The sequence below is a fragment of the Haemaphysalis longicornis genome, unplaced genomic scaffold, assembly GCF_048455015.1.
Source record: "Haemaphysalis longicornis isolate Haplotype H1 unplaced genomic scaffold, Haemaphysalis longicornis Haplotype H1 scaffold_19, whole genome shotgun sequence".
NCBI classification, from domain to species: domain Eukaryota; kingdom Metazoa; phylum Arthropoda; class Arachnida; order Ixodida; family Ixodidae; genus Haemaphysalis; species Haemaphysalis longicornis.
In genome coordinates this window covers 509,607-532,506 of record NW_027526288.1, presented here as the reverse complement: position 1 = coordinate 532,506, position 22,900 = coordinate 509,607, and the positions used below count along the sequence as shown (strand labels likewise).

The 22,900-nt window shown below is 50.5% G+C and overlaps 1 protein-coding gene across 1 annotated transcript in view; it reads right to left on the bottom strand.

Moving 5' to 3' along the window:
* Positions 1-16,672, bottom strand: part of LOC144166730 (uncharacterized) — a 36,133-nt gene extending 19,461 nt beyond the window's left edge. Inside the window, exon 1 of the mRNA XM_077696232.1 lies at positions 16,470-16,672. The gene's annotated coding sequence lies outside the window, so the exon portion shown is untranslated. The remainder of the gene's footprint in view (positions 1-16,469) is intronic.
* Positions 16,673-22,900: the final 6,228 nt, after the last annotated feature.

Below are 22,900 nucleotides of genomic sequence, written 5' to 3'. Positions count from 1 at the left end.
CCCGCTGCTCCAATCGAGACTCACCTGACAAACACCATTTCGTACAAGAGGACGCAACCGCAAGCAAGCGGAGTCAGGACGAACTGAACGCTTTCGAGCCTGCTTGTACGGGAGATACCGAATTTAGCATTCTCAAAACAACGGGAAAGAGACGAGAGCTTGAGCAACGAAACGCAAACGGCAAGAACGGCAACGAATGAACCCGATCTAGACGAAGGCATCGAATGCCCTAACGATGAAGTCACACTTGCGACGCCAAGGCATGTGGGACCGAACGGACGAGACGAATTACGCCCGCTTTCACACCACAACGGTTTCAGCACCGAGGAAACCACGGTGACAGCAAATGTGCAGCCGCAACTACTTTGACCGATCAGCCAAACCACCCTAGGACAATGCCATGCTACCACACGCTAAACGAAAAGCTAAACGGTTCCCGCACCATACTCAACGCGTATCTCAATTAATGCAGCGTCCTCAAAGCGCTCAGATAAGCCATTTATGGAAACCCAGCAGCTCGCTTCCAAAGAAAACGGACGTCTACGCTCCCACATGCATCAAGAACGCAATGATCTACACGAACACAATCACCGACGGAAGCGTCGCGACTAACGCAACGACGTAAACGCTGTCAAGTTCAGGTCCGACGAAGTGAATCCCACGGCACACACTTAATAAAATCAGGCCAATTTGAAATTCACCGTACCTCATCGAAAACAGTGCCCTCTTAATGAAGTTTCTAGTGTCCGGAACAACAACAACAAAAAATTACGCCATCTTCCCGTGGGGAACCCTGATGAGGATGCGAAGCATCGTGGCGGTTCCGTGTGGTTCCATTGTGTTGCCGTTATGTTGAGTGATCTGGTTTTTACTAGCGCCAGAGGGAATTCCGGGTCCGGGTTCACACCGGTGGCAAAGGCAAGCAAGTGCTGTTGTGTTACGGTGAGTAGGCGGTGCTTCTCGAGGCGCCAAAACTCGTCCATCATGTTCTTGTCGATGTTGTCTCTGTGGTAGAATCGGTAGTCTCCGTCAGCTTTGGTGAGGTAAAGGTTGTTGACATTGGTGCACCGGCTGAGAGCAATGTACACGCCCTCCTCTTCGCGGCTTTGTCGTCTCGTTCTTCTTCTTCTTCGGCGGTTCCCCTACGGGAAGATGATGACGGTGGTGGAACGCGAACCTATCTCGTGATGGATTCTTTGGTTGGCCAATCCCTAGGGGCATCCTGCCACAATCAGCATCAGAGACGCTGCGGACGGGGCTGGTTGAGCTGCAAGGCGCGTGGCGCTTCCCGCCACAGCTTTTCCCACGGGAAATTCAGCATCCCCCTCTAAAGTTTTCAGTTCGTCGTTTCCGTTGACGTTCAGCTTCGCGTGCCTTCGTTGTATCAGTAGCTTCTTGACGTAGTTTGAATGAGTCAAGGACACAAGGCACGATCGTAGCACTTGCTCCTGTCCCGGATTTGTAGCGTAGTGGGAAGGTCACCGCGTACCTCCCGTTGCGGCCAGAGAGTCGTGGGATCGAGACCTGGCGCCAGTAACTATTTCTTTTTTAAATGCAGAGCATTTCAGTAACTCACGATGTCAACCGCGTTGACATCCGTAGTCGTAGTCCGCACCCCACCCCCTACACTATATAAAATAAATACTATCCGGCGCCTGGTTTCGATCCCTCAACCCTGCGGGCGGAACGCAATGTACACGGTGCTCTACCCACTGCGCCACAAAGCCGACACAGAATGGGAGGCTACGAACGCGCCTTATATCCTTGACACATTCAAACTACGTCAAGAAGCTGCTGATACAACGCATTCACTACCACCAACTCCCCAAACACTAAACGTTAACGCAATACACCCACCCCTTATGCGACGTATTTACTCGAGTCCCCCTCGCGGGGAGATGGGCCCAATTTTTTCATAATGTAGTATTGTGGAGCTGTGGGTGTAAGGAGGAGAGTTGCGCATGCGCAGTGAGCGTATGGACGGTGCCGCCATCAATGACGCAGGACCAGGCAGGCTTAAGAAATGCTCCGAATTTAAAAAAAAAACGCCAGCATCGAGCATCTGTGAATAAGCGGACAGTGATCTAGATACAAACGGAGGTCAATCTACGCGAACACTTAATTGTGTCTGGGGGCAGGCGCAACTCGGATTGGGAGCACAATCTGGGAATATCTGCGCGCCCAGAAACGAAAACGAACGACGAAATCTGCCACCCAAACACACGCATAAAACCTCAATTTACGGCCCCGGCCACACCAAAAAGTCCCGAGCTCCTCGTGAGCCCGATGCGGCCCAGGTTTCGTTGTTTTATTCCTGAGTACAAGAGTTGACGCCAAACACAACGCGACGGCTTACGTTCCGTTTCGCTCTCTCAAGTGTACGTGCCTTCGCATAGTGTCGCCCTACGACAGCGTGTTGCGTCAGACGTTCTCTTCCCTTTGTTCTGTCCTGATCTATATGCAACCTCAGCTTTTCTAATCAAACATTTTATATTTTTCTATGTAGTCCTTCATTCGAGCGACGAGCTAGCTAACAGCACAGATAATAGGAGTATTCGTGAGTAATACAAGTTGAGTACGCCTGCGTACGGATTTAATACGATTACCCATGAGTACAGATTGAGTAAGAATACTCGCGAGGACAAGTGAGTGAGTAAACGCGAGTACAATTACGAATAAGTATGTGATGAGTGAGTACGTGTGATTTTGAAAACAGCCTAGCTTTTTAAGACAGTTTGATTCTGTACAGCGTGAAGGAAAACAATTGTAATTAAGTCTGAGTGAGTTCTTTCCGTTTTGCCGACCAGTGGTCGTAAGAGGCGTGTTCGCGCCAGGCAAGGGTCGACTGTTTGGGAACTTTGCCCTCAAGCAGTTGTGCTTATGGGAACTTTATGAAAACAAGGACTCGTCAGCGTGTCACTGTGGCTCTGCACGTGTTCTGCGAACTCCCTCGTGGAGCAATGAATGTTACTGCGCAAAAATGGTGAGTTAAGTACAGTAAATATTCCCCTAAAAGAAACCAGCTCAGAAAAAGAAAACATGCACCAACGGCGATTCGGGCTTACGAATTCCAAAACAATATTCCTGGGGCTTGAAACCCCTCGGCCATTAGCGTCCGTTGTTACGGAGAATAGAACCTATACAATGTTATAGCCTGTTTACATTTGTACTTAGTTTAGCATTCCAAGCCGCTAAGACGTCTATTTCTTGAACATCGCCGGTACAGTATGCGTCGCCCCAATTTCATCAAATATCTCATCTACGGTTACATTCCTGAGGCAGACAATCATTTGATGTGTTGTCGTGCTCCTGACCGTTGTGATCGTTCACCCAGCGCTGAAAGAGCTTCCCAAAACATTGGTGTACGCTGTACGATAAAACGTTTGGTTGATCGTAATTCTTTAGTACCTATTTTAACTTAGCTGCCTCGTCTCCCGCCTATTTTCCTTACATGTTTCTACCAGCGCATTAGTCAGCCAAGCGTCCCATGTGCGCTCGTGTAGGGCGACTTGGACTGAGAGCTTTATACAGTTTACGAACTAGCAAACTAAAGCCACACTATTCCAGGTCCAAACGCGTCGGGCCTTCTTTGAAACATATGACGGACGTATTGCGACTATCTGCCAGCGGCCGGCCGACTAAAAGGAGGGCCGACCGATTCTGTCGGAGGATCGGCGATGCGTGCAGTAGCGCAGTCAAGCTAAGACATTTCGTTTTGACGCCATACGAAGCGTCCTAGGAAATCGGCAACGAGGACGTGGAGAGGCGGAAAATACTTTCGAGTTGATTTTTCTACTGAATAAATTCGCATAAACGTAGCGATAGTAGCCGAAACATGAGCCAGAGGCTCCAGTCTAGAATGTGCCTTAGAAATCCCGCAATGTGCACAAACCACTTCGTAGCCTCTTTCAGAGACACTGTGGCGGGCGGGTGAATTGGTCAAAGCGAGGTTTTAAACTTCCTGAATATTTTGCAGAAAAGTGAGAGTGGCTCGTGGGGATCGTGAATGCATAATTTAGAGCCAACACACTTAGTCGTTAAAAAACTGTTAAAACAGACAATAGGTCTAAAAAAATAATAAAAACCAAAAAGACGGAACAAGGAAAAATGAAAGCATTTGGTGCAACGGCATTTCAGAAACGTCATTGCTGCAATGACATTTTCGAAATGAACAATTAAACATACCGTAATGAATATAACATTAACTAAGGAACTCAATAACAGGCATTCCGTGCCTCTCCCGCACACAGAGAAAACATAATTAACAATACATCAACAAAACTACGAAGGAAAGAAGAATGAAAACAATCATGAGAACGAACTAACCACGCAGCGGCCTGTGGGTGCGCAAAAAAATATGTATTTCGTGCAGTACAAGCACTTGATCACTACAATGATGCAAATGTACTTACACCAAGACGACAAAAAGCAACGAAACAGTTGATTGCAATAAACCGCCCATACGTAGTTGGCTACTTAGAAGCTAACTAGGATACAAAAGTTTTAAACGCATACAAGGGCATAAGATCCCTAGCCTATACGAAATTATGCCCGCAACACGTTGATATTTTTTATGGTGCCTTATTAAACAAGGCTGTATTTCGTGCTCGTTGAGAACCTTTGAGGGGAAGAGGGAAGCGGCCACAACATGTTACTATGTGGGAAAGTTGGCTAAAAGGGAAGGAATGGGTTCCATACAGCCACAAAAACGAATAGCTATCTGATGCTCCGACAATTTTATTTGAATTTTGACCTCAAAGGTGCTCGAGTGCAGAACCTAAAGAGAGTTCTAAACTCTGTTCAACAATAAACACCATTCTAAAAATAAAAATCACGAAGTTCATTCGTGAAAACCTTCTAGAATTGCTTTGGAAGTAACTTTAATCCCTAATGACAATATCGGCTCATGTGTCTCAATTGATTAGCGAAACGTTTTCTTCAACTATACCTGCTTGCAAAAAATAAGTAAAGCCCCTCCTCTCAGCGTAAAAGCTTTCTGAAATACAGAGCAGTGATCCACCATAATGGGTTTTGGCGCAGTTATCCGATCACTGCTACCAGCTAGCACGCTATTTGCCTGCCTGTGTCCCTCCTCTCCTTATGAATTGAACGGTGGTTTGTTATATACAAATCAAATTTCCCGCCTTTGCAGTAATCGCGCCCCATCCTCCTGCCCCACCCCCCGCCTAGAACAGCGCGAGTGGGAGAGAGAGAGAGGATAAACATCTTTATTTGGAGCTTAATGGTGCAGGATGGTGAGAGCATCACCGGTGGGGGGCGTCCGCTAGTCCGGGACGCCCTGGTCCTTGCTGGCTGCTCGTGCCCTCTCTATCAGCATGCGCTGGGTCGAGAGGTCCGAGCTGGACAGCCGGTCCACCCACTGCTCGTACGTGGGACGGGGGTTGGGTGTGAGGGATGGGGATTGTTGGCACTCCCAGACCAGATGGTACAGGGTGCCTGGTTGGGGGCAAAAGTTGCAGGTACTATAATACTGGGTGGGGTAGATATGGTGGAGGAGGGTACAGTGCGGGTAGGAGTTGGTCTGTAGCCGGCGGAGTGTGGTCGCTTCGGCTCTGGAAAGGTGGGAGTTGGGTGGAGGGAACTGCTGGCGCTCGTGTCTGAAGTGAGCGAGAATGTCCGCGTAGCCATTCAGTGTGTGGGGGGCCTTCTCCGTGTCTTGGCTCTCTTCAGAAATGGCCCGGAGGGTGTGTACGCGGGCAGCGGCGTGTGCCGCCTCATTTCCGTCGAGAGACTCGTGTCCAGGGGCCCAAACGATATGAATGTCGGGTAGCTGCGGGATGGCATTCAGGATCTTGAGGGCGAAGGGTGATATGCGGCCGAGCTGGTAGTTGCGGCATGCTACTTGCGAGTCCGTAATGACTGTAACGTATTCGCTATGTGTTGTGGCTGCTAGGGCGATGGCGATTTCCTCAGCGGCGTTTGTAGAGGTGGTGGATATTGTGGCGGCTGTGACCTCGGTTCCCTGGTGGTCTATAACCGTGACTGCGTAAGCGGGTTTGCGGGTGTAGCGTGCAGCGTCCGTGTAGCGTGTCGTAGGGTTCCCGGCGTGCTTCTTCGTAACTGCATCGACCCGTGCTTTGCGGCGTGCTTTGTTGTAAAGGGGGTGCATATTTCGCGGTACGGGAGCTACACGAATGTGTTCACGGATGTGGAGGGGGACACGTTGGGGCTGGTCTTCTTTGGGCGGTACCGGGTGTCCAAGGCGTGTAAGGGTGTCTCTTCCGGTAGGTGTCAGCTTGAGACGGGTGATCTGGGAACAGCGATGAGCCTCGTGCAATTCTTCCAAAGTGTTGTGTACCCCTAGTTGGAGCAAATTGCGCGTGGATGTTGAGGGGGGTAGGCCAAGGGCGAGTTTGTAGGCTTGGCGAATAAAAGTATTGAGTTTTTCTTTTTCGACGGATTTGAGAGCCAGGTATGGTGTGCCGTAATTCAGACGACTGATCAGTATTGCTTGAGTTATTCTCAGAGTGTCCTTATCCTGAAGGCCGTAGCGGCGGTGGGCGATGCGTCGTACGAGGTGCGTTAGTTGTGTGAGGGTGCGTTTTAATGCAGGTAAGGTTTGAGAGCCGCTTCCATTTTTGGGTATGTTGAGACCTAGTATGCGAAGGTGGGGAACTGTGGGTACTGCGAGGTTGTTGATCGTTAATTCCGGATCGGGGATTGGGTCCGTTCGTTTTTTGTAAGTGCGGGCACAGAGCGTGAGGAGGGCGGACTTCTCTGGGGCGCATTCCAGTCCACGAGCTCGGAGGTATGTTTGAGTGACGTGTATTGCTTCCTGAAGTGCGTCTTGTTGGGCGCCGGTGCAGCCGGTGGGGACCCACAAGGTGAGGTCGTCAGCGTAAAGTGCATGACGTAAATTGGGGATTGCTGCGAGGAGCGGCGGCAAATCTTTCATAGCTAAGTTGAATAGCAATGGTGAAACGACGGACCCTTGTGGGGTTCCCTTGGGCGCCATTGCAAATGGGTCAGAACGGAGATTCCCAATGCCTATCGTTGCCGTGCGGTTGGTCAGAAAGCAAGCGATGTAGGAAAATGTACGTTCGCCGCAGTTGGTAGAGGCAAGACCTTGCAAGATAGCATGATGCGTTACGTTATCAAATGCCCCTTTGATATCTAGGGCTAGGATTGATTTTTTACTCTGATTGTTCAGGGTGTCTAGAACGTCGTCTTTAATTTGAAGTAGGATGTCCTGGGCCGATAAGTGGGGGCGGAAGCCGTACATTGTATGTGGGAAGTACCCGTTCTCTTCGATGTGGGGTGATAGTCTGTTGTGCACCATGTGCTCAAACAGTTTTCCGACACATGAAGTGAGAGAGATGGGGCGGAGGTTCTTTGTAATGAGTGGTTTGTTGGGCTTGGGTATGAGGGTGATTTCGGCGTGCTTCCAGTGTGGGGGGAGGGTTCCAGCCTGCCAATGGGAGTTGATAAAGTCCAAAAGCTTTTCAAGGGCAACGTAATCAAGGTTGCGGAGGAGCTTGTTAGGAATCCGGTCTTTTCCTGGGGCTGTGTTGCGGGTTAGATGGTGAACGGCTGCTTCGATTTCCGCCATAGTAAAAGGTGCGTCCATGTCTGGATTGGGTTTTCCCGTATATGACGGAAGTGTCAGAGTAGTAGCGGAAATGGGTGCTTGAAGCGGTTGCTGAAGCTCTCGCAATAAATCGGATTATGTACCCTGGTAATTATGTATCAGGCGCTTCAGATGGTGTTGGGTGGTGGATTTGGATTCCTTGCTGCCTAATAAAGATCGGAGTAAGTGCCAGGTGCGGCGGGTGCCGAGCGTGCCTTGAAGTTGGTTGCAGAACTCAGCCCAGTTTTGTTGGCTAAGTTGTTTAGCGTACGCATCTGCCTCTGCTGTGATTTGAGCGATGCGGATGCGAAGTTTCTTATTTGTTCTGTTCCTTTTCCACCTTCGAAGCAGGCCTTGTCGGGCATCCCAAAGATGGAGCAGGTGTGCGTCAGTGGCTGGGATTTCTTCGGTTAGAGCAATTTCTTTTGTGTGCTTCTTGGCCGTGTCAAGTAACAGTTGGACCCAGTCATCTAGATTAGTGATGGAGTCCGCAGGGGTGTCGTCTCGAAAGTCTTTCCAATTAGTGAGTCTGGCGGTGCCGATGCGTTGATTAGCGGGTCTTGCGTACGCAACTTCCAGTTTTATAATATGGTGATCGCTTCCGAGTGTTTCGTCAAGTCGCGTCCACGTGGCGCTCTTGATATTATATGTGAAGGTGAGGTCAGGGGTGGTGTCTCGGGAGATGCTGTTGCCAATTCTTGTTGGGAGATCTGGAGTGTTGCACAGATGCAGAAGGTTCTGAAGTGTTGCATCATATAGTGTTTTGCCTTTCTTGGTATCTTTTAGGTATCCCCACGCCGTATGTTGGGCATTGAAGTCGCCAAGGACGATTAATTTTTGTCCGCGCGTGCGCTGCCGGACGGTTTTAAAGAGTTTGTCGATGCCGGTAAGGGGTTTGTTTGGGGGGCTGTATACGTTAAGTACAAATAGACTTGCTTGACTTTTCTTGCGTGGAATAATTTCTACAAATTCATAGTCGATCTGAGTTGGCAAAGTGTGAGATTGGGCCGTTTGGGTTGACTGTACCAGGATAGCGGTGCGTGAGCCAAGGCCGGTGACATGTGTGTTGTAGCCGCGCAGAGTAACAGTGTCAGAATCTGTTTCTTGCAATGCGATGACGTCGGGTTTGTGCTGTTGCGTGTAGTGGGTAAGTGTAGACTGCTTGTTGCGGTAGGACCGACAGTTCCATTGCCACAGGGTGAGCGTGGATGGGGGGTTGCCTTTTCTGTTACATGTCATGGTCGGATTGGAGGGTCGATGATGTGTCGCCCAGTTCGTGGGGTAAATGCCGCCTCATGGGCTTCTTGCGTGCTTTTTTGGCCTTCTTAGTTTCCTCCAGCAAGTGTAGCCTGTGATCCAGGTTATTAAGGCGTTCGTCGAGGCGTTCGCCAATGCCGCGTATGAGGCGCTCTAAGTGGCTGATATCGACTGATGCGGGTGTAGCAGCGTGTGGGATGGCGGAGAAGGGCTCTAAGCTTCTGCTGGCGACTGAGGCGCCTGAGGTCAAGGATCCTGTTTCTGGGTTTGTGTCGGCTGGGGGAGTTGGGGTGCTTAGTGATTGCTGCCGAGTGATTTGTTGCATTTGAGCTAGGAGCTGCTCGATGCGATTTTCAAGGGTTGCGGTGCGTTGTGCTGTCTGTTCGAGCTGTTGTTTCAGCTGTGCATTTTCTGCTTGAAGCGTCTTGATAAGGGTGTCGGGGGGTGGTGTAATAGTGGGTGCGGCAGGCGCAGCGGGTGTGGGGAGGGGGGGAAAAGATGCACGAGCAGTGAGTGGTGGTGCAACAATGGCCGACCAGCTTACTTATGGGGGTGGTGTTCGTTTGGTTGGCAGTCTGCCTTTGGTGCTGGCTGGCATCGTAAGTAGGTGCAGGTCGATGGCTGTTCTGGTTGGGGAATTTGTGCCGTAGTTGGGCGGTGGGTGGCGGCGGTCGTAGTTTCTTTTTGCACTCTCTGCTGGCCGTGAGGTGATCTAGTCCGCAGAGCTGACACATGGGTTTGCAGTCATGGTCTGGCTGGGGGTCAGGCGCGTGGCATCGCTGGCAGATGGCGACGTCGGGATTCGGGCAGACATCTCGTCGGTGTCCAAGTTCACCGCAGAGTGTACAGCACTGTATGGTCTGGCGGTAAGGGCGACAACGGGTTAATAGGCCATACGCCTTGATGTAGAATGGGACGTGAACGCCCTCAAATGTGACTAGAGCTGACGTGGATGTTCCGAGCATTCGGGCGTGGAGTATACGTGGGCCATTTGCTGATAGGATGTAGGGGAGCTGCTCGTTGGTGGTGTTGGGATCGAGCCCCGTTATTACCCCTCGAGACGTGCCGGGTAGTGGTTTCAGGTATGGCAGTACTTCTTGTGTTGTTGCCCCAAGTTGTATAGAGGTAATCTCGTTCAGTGCAAGGGCGGAGGCTTCGTCGGGGGTGCTCGCAATGATTAGGTTTTGGGCAGCTTGGGTTTGGATAGTGACACGAGCGTAGAATGCAGCTTCGGGTATGTTGCTTGCCTGCTGGATGCCCTGGGAAACTTGGCGATCGCTCCACGAAGCTACGCGAAAACCGGCTTGCGGTCTGTAGATTATCTTGTAGTCGGAGTCCGGGAGCTGTGGTCGTGGGACGGTACGCGCGGGTGTCCAACGTGCGGCTGCCGGCGTTGTTGGCGGCTGCTTGCGGGCGTGGCGGTCTCGTAGTATTTGCTGCCATGGTCCGGGAGCTGGGATGGCTCTGCCGCTGTTGGGATCGAAGTCCATGGTAGCGTTGGGGTCTGGCGTCGATGCCATGGCGATGGAGTTGGAGCCCGGCCGAAGCCCTGACGGCGTTGGCTTAGCTAGAACTAGGAACGCTAGTCTTAGCGTGGGTTCCGGCGGGGTGGGCTTTATGTGGCTGTAATCTACGTACCGCCGTCCCGCTGACGTAGCGGGTGGGCTTGACGTGAAGCGCGTGACGTTACGAAGGCGTTGGTGGTGATTTCGTCAGCCAGAGAGGACGTGGTCCACACCAAATAGACGTTTTAGCGAGCCCAAGTGAAGCGTGTGTTGGCTCTGTAGGCTGCTGATGATGATTCAGCGCGAGTGGGATCACGGACGTGCCGGCGCCTTAATCAGTAGTTTGGAACGCGTCGTTTTTAGCAGCCGCATTTTCGCTTCCCATCGTAATAACCAACACAAGGAGAGTTCCTAACTGAATGGATGTGGGGGCTTCCGGTTATATTTACAGATTTTGCCTCAAATGTACCTGCAGTTTTTTTTGCGCTAAAAAACGGGATATGTATGACAAGCGCCAGCGGTTGAGGAGTTTCGAACGGTTATGGCTATATAAATCGCTTGTTTTTCAAATACTCTGCCACGGCCTCTACGTGGGTCTTTGCTCCCAACGGTCGAGCGGTCAAAGGTCTAGGTGTTCGAAAGTAAGGGTTGTTTTTTCGGCTCCCAACAAATTTGGCAAGCTATGCAGACTGACAGGCCCCAGCCTTCCCACGAAACCAACGTGCAACAAAATTGCCCCCACCTCCCCGAAGGGAATCGTGAGAAAGTGCGAATGCATTTCTTGCGCCGAGAGTACACGGCGTAGTAATTCTGACATCGCCTTGAGAGGCGCCCAGCCAGCGAACGGTCTAAACTGGAGCAGAGCGAGCAGGAGACTGTAGCGAGAGAGCGCGCGCGAGCCGACCCACGGAGGTCTGGCGGTTTATCGCTGCATATATAGGGGGGTACGCCGCGCCGAGCCAGGTGGCTGAGAGAGGAGGCGAGCGCAAGGGGAGAGGGACAGCGGCGCACGGCAGCTGCAGCCGAGCGAGGGGAGAGGTGGTGCGGGTGCGTGACGTCACGGCGCGGGGAGGGAGAGTGACACACAGCGGCGCACGGCAGCTGCCGGGGAGAGGAGGTGGAGTATGTGACGTCACGGCGCGGGGAAGGGAGAGGGACGCGCGCGGCCCACGCCGTCGCGCCGCGAGGAGCGGTGAGGGGCGTGTCGTCACGTGGTGAGTGACGTCACTGCGCCGTTGCTACCGACGCTCCTCTCCGCTCCACGCCGTTGCTAGGGGATAGGAGGACTGCGGACGGACGGCGCCGCCGGCGGTGGAAGGTTTGGGGTCGCTTATAAAGTGCATTGCACTTAAAAAGCACTAAAACCGCTTTGTAGCTTGCGCAGAAGGCGTTGTTTACAGCCTTCCGTTGGACTGTGAGAAAAGGTATATCGGCCAAAGAAGGCGGTGCTTCAATGATCATCTCCGTGAACACAGCAATAACGTAAAGAACGACACTGGGGGATGGCTTGCGTCATTCGGCAAGCAGCATGGTGGCAAGCCCCTGTTATTGAAGTGCGCAGTTGTTACCAAGCATAAGAACCAGCTTACGCGAGAGATATTGGAAGCTAACATGATAGCAAAAGCGGACCACGAGTGTACTGCGTCTGTCGCTTTATCAAAGAAAGAGCGTGATTTTTTTATTCGAGTGTGACGTACAAAACTGTACTATGACGTGGGCCAGTGTTCATGTGTATATATAGGTGTATTCGTCTGCTAATAAAACTGTTGGAAGTAGTGTCTCGTGTGTGTTGACTCGCTTGTCCCATTGTCCTAGCGCTTCAATTCTTGGTCATTATCTCGCTGCTCCCCCTGCTTCCGGCAGATGTTTGATATTGTGACAGCGAGGAACGACGACAAGGAGAGCCCCTAAAGTGCTCTGAACTTCAAAGGTTGCAATGCCAGCATGAGTAGTCGCTTCAAAAGCAACAACGATTAATTATTTACGTTGATCACAATTGCCACACAGCGTAGAAAGTTTTGCGCACAGCTCCTTGCAAGCGTAGCTTCACCGTAGCAGCTTTCTCAGATATGTGGCGCCATGCGAAAGTGGAATCAAAGACCAGAGCGTTGGCAGGCGGCCACCGGGAAGCGTTGCTCCGCCGCGCGTAGATGTCCGTGATAAGTGATGCGCGAGTGCAGATGCGTGTGTGCACATGACACCTAGAATAAAGCCCTCTTTGACTTGCCTAAAAATGCTTTAGTCGGTTGAAAAAAGGGCGCAAGGAAGCGGAAATTTTACGCTGCTTCTAGCAAAAAACGCATTAGGAGCAGGACTCCCCGTGAAGCTGTGCACAACAGCTTTCAGCCACCGAGAGAGAGAGAGAATAGTCTTTAATGATACTGGTGAGGTTAGCCTGGCCAAGGCGCCTAGCTTGCTACACCAGATGTATATAAAAAAAATTAAATCGATGAAGAGATGATGATAATGACTGTGATGAAGATGACGTGCTCATTAAGAGAGTCCTGTTTAAAAAGACTGGTCAAGTCCTGTGCTTCGCAAGAAAGACAGTAGAGCTTTTGTCGCTCGAGATGCTCGTTGAGAGTTCGTCCAAGGGCCTAGCACGTCACTGCGAGTTAGGCCTCTAGACAGCGGAAGACCCAAGGACACTAAAAGGGACGTTCTGGCGGCTCTATACCGCGTACACTCACATAGCACGTGGTTCAGGTCCTCGCGCACGTCACAAAGAGTGCACAAGGGGGAAGCGGCCTGTTTCGTCTTGAATCGAAAGTAATTGGTGTAAGCGACATTTAGCCGCACACGGTGAAGAACCGCTTCGTCATGCTTGGAAAGTCCTTCAGGCATCCTAAAGGTCCCGTGCGGGTCTATGGAGTGAAGCGGCGCGTAATTATGCGGCGCAACAGCCCACATGGATCGCTGAAATCTCCAGCCACCGAAGGCTTCCCAGAAACTACTGAGAAAAGAAAGAATTGAATTGAGTAGCTGATTCGTAACCACTGTTCTGCGGGGCAATGAGATCATGATGCATAAAATTCATAAACGTGCATTACAGTCGACAGCTTTACGACAACAAACATACGCGTACGTCGCTCTGAGTGCATATTGAGTGAGGGGCTGGCGCCCCCTCAAAGTATGTTCGGCGGATCCACTCGTAGTAACCGTTTGGTTGCGCTGTTGTCTGCTGCAGTAACTACGTTACATATCTAGAAATGATTGCAGGCAAAGCACGTGCAGACGAGGCGCTTTTTCTCTAGCGGCGAAACACAGTAAACACATTCAAACATTTCCAATTTCCCTCTCCAATTGACTGACAAAAATGTGCGCCCATTAACTCCGTACGGGTGGTTAAACAGCAAAATTGTAACGTTTCTACTCCTGCATTACCGCTTATAATTCCATTGGCACGTTTCACCGGACAGAGAAAACTGTGAGCCCAGCACTTGTCTTAGTAAAGTTGTCTGTACCGTACGCTAGGGCATCGGTAAAGGAATGGCGATTCCCCGACCCGTAATCACCCACTGCCTACAGCATGTTGATCCGATGATCTATGGGGTTGACAGTGAAACATGGTGTAAAGGTAGACGGGCGTGATAAAGGCCTCGATTCCTCCCTGCCATTTGTATCATCTGCAATCTGACTGGTCGGCTACAATATCAAAAGCCAACATATTTTCGTCTGCGCTACTTAAACTGTTTGTTGTTGTCGGCCTTGTTATCATAACGTTACCTTAGATGCCTTCTTAGTGTGCGCGCCTGTTCGTGACTGTTCGTGACTCGTGATAATCCCTGCTGTTGCTGCCTAGGAGAGGGCGCGGGCCGGGCTGCCTAGAAGAGGGCGCCGACATTTACGTTATATGAATGCTACGAACCGAGCTCGTTATATGCGTAGCATCTTTCCTACAAGAAACGACCCCCCGAACTACCAGGACATAGTGAACGGCGCTGCTACTTGCGAGGCAAACATCAGAGCAACGTGTCTATAGAGTAATGCAGTGTTTCTTTATGATGCGTTGATTGTTCGTGTCACATTTGTGGTACCTTTTTTGTATCTCCGTTCGTGCTCGCGGCGTCGCTGTTTTAAAGCTGCCTGCTCCTCGGAAGTATGTACACAGAAAACGTGGCCCATCCATATCAAAGTAACGCGAGGCAGGTGTTTGCATGGACTGGTGGCACTTCTCCTGCAGCGCCGTTCGCCCCTGCCTGCCGGTGTCTCGATCTGGGCTTCCGTAGCCTGGCTTACATGACGGCGACAAGTCGCGTATCGCATCGCATTCATGGAAACGGGACGAATGCGCTAGGAGAGCGCGTCATATTATTGCGCCAGACAGGGGTGGATTGAGACGCGTATCTCGACTTTCGAAGTGCATATTAACGCGAGCGCATCGCATTAGGAATTATCGGAAGGGAGTTTGCTGCGGATGTGCTGCGATCACCAAGCTGCGGGACAGCAAGCCTTGGCTTTAAAAGTATCATTGTCGGGTGAATGACGCCAAACCAGGCGAGTTGAGAAAAATGCGAACCAGCCAGGCAAGAAGCCCCGGAAGCGCCAGAAAGGCTGCTTTCCCTTCTATGTGCGACACCGTATGGCGCCACCATCGCACCACGGGTAATGCGCTAGGAAACGTGACGCGCTGCTGTCGCATTCATGTAAACGCGGCTACGGTGGCTACGGCGAGTGCGCTCTATTGCGAGAGGAAAAAACAGCCAAATATCTAACCCCTTACTTTTAAGTCCTCTCCAATTATGTTTTGTTTTGCGCATGCGTGTCGATTTGCGCCGGAGGAGGTGTTTGCGCACACAGGAGCGCCGAATTTTCTACTCGCCCCGCCATCGCAGCCCTTGCTTTGACAGAGCTTCATTCTGACGTATATTCCCGTAAAATAAATATTTGATTGATTTTATTGATTGTGGGGTTTAACGCGCCTACGCAACGCAGGCGAGGAGGCGCGCCGTAGTGGAGGGCTCCGGATTAATTTTGACCACCTGGGGATCTTTATCATGCGCCGAAATCTCGTACACACGGGCGTTTTTGCTTTTCGCCTCAATCAGAAAAGCGGCCGCCGCAGCCGGGAATCGAACCCGCGACCTCGTGCTCAGCAGCGCAGCGCCTTAGCCACTGAGCCACCGCGGCGGGTGTAAAATAAATATTTCCAGATGCTGTCATGAAACTTCCGCACAAGACAATCGCGCTAATAAAGCGTTTTATGAGTATGCTCTATGAGTGCGCGAACATCTTACCGGAGCGTTAGGCCCGTATGGATCGGCAGGCACTCCCATGTCTACTCTCAAATTTTAACTGCACCCGCGTTCGACGGTTTCAGAACCTTGCGAACACCCCAGCAAAGTGCAGTGGTACCCCAGGTTGCACCGACCATATAGTTTTATATTACAGTAGACTGGATGGTTAATTGCCACTGCTGTCATGTGCCTTCACCGTAGCCGGCATACCGGCTGACACTTTTTGGTTTTTGCTTGGCCGGGCGCACTAGGAATTTATCTTTCCCGGGACGGGGTAACTGATCATTTATTTCAACGAGAAACACCATTCGTTTAAGGTTGTCTTGTCGATTCAAAATATCAGTGATTCTCGCCAAAGCTCAAAGTGGTAATTTTGAAGACGCTCTTAGAAGCCGAGGGTAACGTAGTAGCGCTTCCTGTGGAACCCAAAAGAATGTCAGGCGAAGCAACACCACCGAATGGCATGACCCCTGCGTCGCGACTCCTCCAGAGCATTTTCAGGCATCAATCGCAACGGGCTAACCGTATTTAATATCGAAGCCTGTGTGAAGAAAGAAAACTGAACATCCGGTCTAATTCGCTCACTGCGTTGAACAACTCGGTCGTCATGTCAACCTTGTTTGCGCGCAGGGAATTAGCCCAGCTAACAAGCTTGTTGTAGGATAAATGTCAGAGCAAACCTGTCAACTGCCGTTGTAGGAGAATCATCGCGTACACGTTTGACTACACCGAATCGAGTAATCCTGGGCATGCCTGAATTTGGGGATTTTGCTACAGCAGCATAAGGCTACCGGAGTAAAGTTGAATGCAAGTTAGCTTATACGCAGAACCGGAGTGGAAAGTTGAAACGACATAAAAATTAGGAAAAGATGAAGTACTTACACGCAGCTTTCTTTCTTAGGCAGGTTCCCACCGCCTACTTGGAGGCGCCAGAATTGTTTGCGGCTGCGAACCGATTTTATGGAAGCTTGCACAGGAAACAACCACGCACTGTTTCTGCGCAGCCCCCCAGCATCACCCGGCCTCTCACCCAGGTGTCCTTTGCGTCGCCAGTAAGATGCACATCAGCGCGGTTCCCATTTCTTCGATCGTGGCTTTTGGCGCGGGGATTTCACCTTGAACATTGATTGACTGCATAAAGCATGAAACCACATGGCCTGTCTCGCATAGGTAGTGCTCCGTACTTTATAAGTATATGTGTCGTAAAATTTAAACTGCGCTTTTTCGGAATTTCTTGGTAAGAGATAATTGGGTGTTTACCAGAGATTCCTTCTCCTCACTCTTCGAATGATTAGATGTAGTTTTAGTTGCCTGTATTCCATATGCTACAAAATCTTAGATTATTTGATATATCTAGCCAAACAGACCAGAATAAAGCAGTACTTCTTTATGGTTTGGAAAGGTTTACTCATTGAAGATTGCAGCGGTATACACAAGCTCAAATAATTAAAAAAATACGTTGGGGCTTAAATACTACGCACGTTGGAGTATATAATATAAGAACACTAACCAACAACGGGGCTTAAAAAGGAGAACATGCAGTTGCTATTATAACAATCAAACAGGGAACGGAGAAACTGAGAGCGAAAGGTTTCCTTCACAAAGAAACAAACACACACTTACGCGCGCACACGCACAAGCACACGGACACACGCTCACACACTCGTGACGTATGAGTGCACGAACCCCTGAGGACACATATAACAAAAGATACAGCCTGTTACCGCAGGAAGCGGTGCATTGAAGTAAATGCTTGCGTTGGACAATATTGATTGATTGCAAAATTTAACGCGCAGACGCAACGCAGGCGATTAGGCGCGCCGTAGTGGAGGGCTCCGTATTATTTTGACCACCTAGGGATCTTTAACGTGCGCCGAAATCTCGTTCACAGGGGCATTTTTGCTTTTCGCCTCCCTCAGAAAAGCGGCCGTTGCCGCCGGGAATCGAAACCGCATCCTCGTGCTCAGCAGCAGAACGCCTTAGCCACTGAGCCGCCGGGGCGGGTTTGCGTTGGACAATAATTAAAAATAGGCATCAGTGAGCGTAACCGAAGTTTGCTTAACGCAGCTGTAAGGTCCACTTATGAGATTAGCGGCCAAGCTCCCGGGCTGCGCATGAGAACCCGCCACTATGTCTGGTGGCCCAGCACTGTAGACTCTACGCTGCAGCCGTCGCCAATTCATCACGGCGCGCACGGGAGACGGATTGTCTGTCCCACCGCATACCAGAGGGATAACCGCCCTTGAGAAAGCAGACGGCGCCGTCGGATTCCGGGCACCGTCCGCGTGATGCGCGGAGGTGGTGGGATTACCGGCGTCGAAGCGCGCGCCGCGCAAGACACCATTGTTAACGCGCCCCGGCCAACACAGTGCACTGTCGCCGTCTTTCGCTTTGAACAGGTGCGGATGGCTCCCACATCAGCGTCGCCTTTCGACCTCACTAAGTGCAGTTCTTTTACCGCCAGGGACCCGCGAGTTGCATCATCGTATTTGTGAAGTGCTGAGTTACACCCTGGTGTATGTCCGACTTTAATAGGCCGCCTAGGGAACTTATTGTGAGCGACGAAATGTCTCGGGTGAACTAAGCCTAACCAGCACCACGCCGTTGCTCCATCCTCCGCTGCTGCGCCCCGCCATGTTGGGGCTGCAGCAGGGATTACAGCAAGAGGCGGCCGCTACAATGTCCCTTCAAGCTCCCGCACCTGTGCCTCAATTGAGCCTCGAAGCGCCGCAAATCGGTTCACAAGCAATAACCCGAGACTTCGGCAACCAGTCATCCAGAGAACCATCTACCACGGATCGGAGCAAAGACTCTCTACCAGGCCTTGGACATGAAACCATGATGGACTACGACCAGCAAGACGTGCATACCACATCAAATGGACAACCAGACGGTGATCCCCACCCAACGTGGCAACGGAATCAAACAGCGGCAGCAGCAACGATCACCAAGACAGACCGGGTAAGTCGGCCTCGTTCGGTGCTCACGCTCAGACCACTTACTAAAATTAACATCCGCGACATACCAAAAAGCTCGTTCGCACATCTCATTTGCATCACGGAACTTCAAACATACCTCTCAGAAATAGCTTCCCACAGATATGATGTAGCAGGCAACTGCATGCACATCACGGTATACGACAACGAACATGCTAAGCGAATAGCTCAAACAACAATCATACAAGCAAGGCAAAGCGGCAACGTAACCACGATTCCTGTCGAGATAAAGAGTTCCTATCACCGTCCCAACACGACACGTGGAGTCATTGATGTTGAACCCAATGAGTCGAATGAAGAAATCCGGAAATGGCTGCGCTGCGAACAGGCTGAAGTCCTCAATGTGCAGAGAATCGGAAAGACAAACAGGGCGGTCGTTACCTTTGACTCCCCAACACTCCGAAAGGTTGTCAAATATTATATGGCAATAGTAAAAGTAGCTGACTATCACCCAAAACGCAGGGTGTGCTACAACTGCCACAACATTGGCCACATGGTAAAATACTGTCCGCACAACACCGTATGTCGCAAATGCGGAAGAATCCATGACGAAACACAGGAATGTGGCCCAACAGTCTACTGTGCTGCATGTAAGGAGATTGGCCACATAGCAGTTAGCCCGCAATGCCCCAGTCGCATTCCAACGCCTTCCAATACTCCGAGTAAGGACGCAGCTCAGGCCATTTCATGGGCCGACAGACTGGCGCACTCAGAAAACCATGCCAGCGAGACTCGCATAACAACACCCAACGGAACCTCTAAACAAGATCGCCAACCATCGACGTCAGCCGAAGCAGTCAACGCGAGCATTCTCACCCAGTTGGCTTCTATGCGCAAGGAACTTGAACATTTGAGAAAAGAGAATCAAGAACTCAAGAAGGCACTCACAGAGAAAACACAACCAACACACCCACCCCAGACGCAGTCCACCAGACCCAACAACTCGACTAGGCGCTGTCGTAGCCCAAGCATCAAGCGTACGCCCACGTCCAAAACCAAACTTGACCCGGAACTCGTGCAACTGCTTTCAGTTATCCGATCTGACATCCAAAAGGAACGTGCAGCCTGTCAAGAAGACATAGGCAAAATTCGCGCTCTTCTTGAAAGCCATACATCACAGACAGCGGCCATGATGCAACGAATCACTAACCAATTACCCCAACAGGACCCAATTCAAGAACCACCACGCAAAGTACCACCACGCCGCCATTCCCGAAATTAATGATGCGAAACACCATGATACTACAATGGAACTGCCGGAGTTATTTACAAAATTCGCCCGTACTGCTACAAAAGATTCAGCTGCTGAAGCCACTTTTAATCGTCCTACAAGAACCACGCACCATACCTTCGATTAGTTGGTATGTAACATACTCGGACCCCACAATCACATGCAAACCAAGCCAACCTGGACACTCCGTGACAAGGACACCTGGGTACTCAGTAATCCTCGTCAAGAAAGGAATTGGGTGCCATCAAATAAAACTTCCAGGATTCACGTCCCAGCACCATGAGACAATAGTGGTTCGAAGCAGGTTCCCAGAAGGAAAGCAAATAATTGTTGCTTCGGCTTATTACAGACCTAAAACCGGCTCCGCTCGCAATTCATCGTTCCTATGGGTCACCCAACTAATTCATCAATATCCAAACATACCAGTCATAATTGGAGGCGATTTCAATGCAAAAAGCACAACGTGGGGATACGCAATGATGGACATCAGAGGAAAACTTCTACAAGACGTGATGGAAATGAATAACCTCACGCTCGCGAACGATCTCAGCGTAACCACAAGAATAGGGCTGCACGCCTCCCAAAAAGATACCACACCGGATCTCACATTTGCCTCTCTTGGTCACTTAAACGCGTGGAAAAGTTCTGACACAACTTGGGGTAGCGACCACTTCCCCATAACATATTTTCTTCGTGGGAAACGACTAAGAACGACCAAAACTCTGAAATTAACGAACTGGATGACCTTTCGTGACAGCCTCAACCAAATCTCTGACCCATCCACCGATTTTCATACTCTTGTTGAACGCATCCAGAATGCTTCGCGAGCCTCGAATGAAGAGGTCACCTGCTCGACTGACACACCGACCATGGACAACCATTTGGGCAATCTGTGGCAGCGCGCCAAACACCTCACGCGCAAATACAGACAAATGGGAAAACGCCATTGCGATCTCATGAGGTTAAGAAGGCAATACAAGCTAATTCAGAGTACCAACGACAGCTTGCTAACGACCACTGGCAAGAGCTATGTTCGAGTCTAGGAAATGAACGCGGCCTGTCGAAACTTTGGAAAATTTACAGAGGAATGGCGGGAAAAGGAAAGCAGCACATCCCGTTATTCTCAACGCTTACACTACAGAAGGATCCCGAGAAGGTGGAACGAGAGATTATCTCGACGCTTTTCCCAACTGCTAGTAGACAACCTAGCAACTACCTCCCCATCATTGACATCGATAACGAAGATTCATCACTGGACTGCCCATTCACGATGGCAGAGCTCCGCACTGCAATCAGACAGGGTAAGGCGAGATCGGCCCCGGGACACGACGGGATTACCTGGCAGCACATACGAAACCTCGATGAAGCTCACTTGGAACAACTACTGGTGCTCGTAAACCACTCGTGGAACACAGGCGAAATTACCGAAGACTTTAAGCTATCTCTGGTCAACCTAATCCCGAAGCCTGGAAAAGACCCACCAGTAGTTTCCAACCTAAGACCCATATAACTCACACCTACTTTGTGCAAGTTAATCGAACGCCTTATTAACAACCGAATACAATACCACTTGGAATATGTCAACCATTGGCTTCACCCTTCCCAAACTGGATTCCGGCCGCATTTGGGAACGCAGGACTGCCTTTGGCTGCTGCGCCGCGTCATCAACAGATCCCCGTACGACCGCGGACTTCCCGACTACGTCTTAACTGTGGACCTTAGAAACGCATTCGACAGAGTAAATCAGACCACAATTCTGAATGAACTAGCTGAAGCCTTTCCCAGCAAAAAAGCACAAATCTGGGTTCCAAACTTCCTTCACAACCGCCCCTTACAACTCAACAGCAAGCTCCCCGGATGGACACCTAACACCTATTACAACGACAAGGGAGTGCCACAGGGATCCGTCCTTGCACCGGTCCTCTTCAACATAGTCATGGCGAAATTGGCTAAGAGTCTTGAACAAGGAACGTCGGCCAGATTTGCTATATACGCCGATGACGTCACAATATGGTGCGAGGGTAGAGACTACTCAACGACAACAGACATGCTCACTGAACTACAGGCAGCAGTAAACACCATAGAGGCGTGCCTACCACAACTAGGTCTTGAACTCGCCGCTGAAAAGACTGAGCTGCTCATGGTTTCAAGCACGAACAAAGCTCAGCCCACAGGAGATGACCTGCTGTATATAGGTGACACTGAGATACAAATGAAACGAGGGCACGTACGGCCACTCGGCCTCCCGCTAGCCAGCTGCAATAGCCCCAAGATATGGATCGCAGAGCTGAGACGAAAATGGAAGCCAATGCTGAAATTGATAGAACGCCTCTCCAACAAACACGGAGGGGCGAATCAAAAAGCCTGCCTAACGATGGCACGTGCGGTCGCAATTGGCACTCTAGCTTACGGAGACCCTGTCTATGAGTTGAATAAGACCAACACCAAACACATTCATGTGCTACACAGGGCCACATTGCGTACTATAACGGGCCTCCCAATACACACAAAAAAGGCAGCCCTTGAGCAGGCAGTCGCACTTCCTCCCATCGTTACTGTGATGAAAGAAACAAAAGACCAAGCAGACCGCAAACGAGGTCTCACCCGCCAAGGATTGCTCCTCACGGCATGGGATGAACAAAAACCCGCACCAAAAATTGAGATACCCATCCCCCTTGCACCCTGGTCGATATCAGACAACATCGAAAGCCACCTCAGCAAGCCAATCCCACGGGCTCTTCCAGCTACCAGATCCCAACGTATTCACAACCTGATGGCGTCTAAACTGCCAAATGAAATTGATATCTTCACGGATACAAGAGTGACTCCCACACATATCGGTGCAGCATGGACATGTCCCGAAAATTCATCTTTTAACGGGAAGATATCTTTCAACCAAAACGATGGAACCGCATTAGAAGGAGAACTACACGCCATAAACAGCGCGATTAACCACATCTGCTACGAAATCGACTTTAAACCCCCGCAAAACGTGCGCATTTTGACAGATTCATTCGCAGCAATCCGAGAAATACAAAAACCCATTCACTCAACCCACTTGTTAACTCCATATTACTGCTTAAGGA